Source organism: Trichechus manatus, unplaced genomic scaffold (assembly GCF_000243295.1).
Source record: "Trichechus manatus latirostris isolate Lorelei unplaced genomic scaffold, TriManLat1.0 scaffold00083, whole genome shotgun sequence".
NCBI classification, from domain to species: Eukaryota; Metazoa; Chordata; class Mammalia; order Sirenia; family Trichechidae; genus Trichechus; species Trichechus manatus.
Window position 1 is genome coordinate 1,642,732 of NW_004444019.1, and position 1,245 is coordinate 1,643,976.

The 1,245-nt window shown below is 35.7% G+C and overlaps 1 protein-coding gene across 1 annotated transcript in view; it reads right to left on the minus strand.

The window, feature by feature from the left end:
* The window catches only part of EYS (eyes shut homolog), a 1,981,143-nt gene that overhangs the window by 91,111 nt on the left and 1,888,787 nt on the right, over nt 1–1,245 (minus strand). The gene's annotated exons all lie outside the window — the stretch shown is intronic.

Below are 1,245 nucleotides of genomic sequence, written 5' to 3' on the forward strand. Positions count from 1 at the left end.
AAATAAATTCACAACTAGAAATTATACAAAAACAACAATTAGAAATCCAAAAGATGAACAACAAGATTTCAGAAATGGACGGTGTCATAGAAGGGCTGAGGAGCAGATTTGAAACAGTGGAAGACAGGATCAGTGGAATTGAAGATAAACACTTGGATACAACTCGGGTTGAGGAAAAATCAGAAAAAAGAACAAAGAAAAATGAAGAGACCCTGAGAATTACGTGGGATACAATCAAAAGCAAAAATCTGTGACTGATCAAAGTTCCAGAACAGAGTGAGAAAACAGAAGACACAGAGAGGATCATTGAAGACTTGCTGACAGAAAACTTCCCCAATATCATGAAAGATGACAAGCTGACTACCCAAGAAGCTCAACGAACCCGATATAGGATAGACCCCAAAAGAAAATCACCAAGGCATATCATAATCACACTCGCTAAAACCATAGACAAACAAAGAATCCTGAGAGCAGCTCAAGAAAAACAAAAAGTCACGTACAGAGGAGAAACAATAAGACTAAGCTCAGATTATTCAGCAGAAACCATGCAGGCAAGAAGGCAATGGGATGAGATATATAAAACCTTGAAAGAAAAAATTGTCAGCCAAAAATAATATATCCTGAAAAACTCTCATTCAAATATGATAGCAAAATTAGGTCATTTCCAGATAAACAGAAATTAAGGGACTATGTAAAAACCAGACCACACTTCCGAGACTTATTAAAGGAAGTCCTTTGATCTGAGAACAAACAATATCAGACCACAGGCTGAATATAGGATGCAGGATTGTGCTAGCCAGATACCAACCTAGGAAATGAACTCTTAAAGACTATGCAAAACCAAAAGAATTACAAAAGGAAACCAGAGAGGTAAATCTGTAAATGACAACAGCGTCAGAACAATAAAAGAGGGAATAAACAGTGTAGATATAGAACCTTCTAATGGGAAGGAGGTCAAGCGTACCAAATAATAATAGACTGGTTCAAATCTAGGAAGATAAGGGTAAATTTCATGGTAACCACAAAGAAAGTTAGCAAACCTACTCTTCAGAATAAAGAAGAAAAACATAAAGTCTCAGTAAAAACAAAACCTACGAAAACAAAAGTAATGAAAAAAAATCCACAAACAAAATGAACTCAACACAGGAGAGAAAGAGAAATAAAACTGGAGGACATTATGCTGACTGAAATAAGTCAATCACAAAAGGACAAATATTGTATGAGACCTCTACTGTATAACTCATG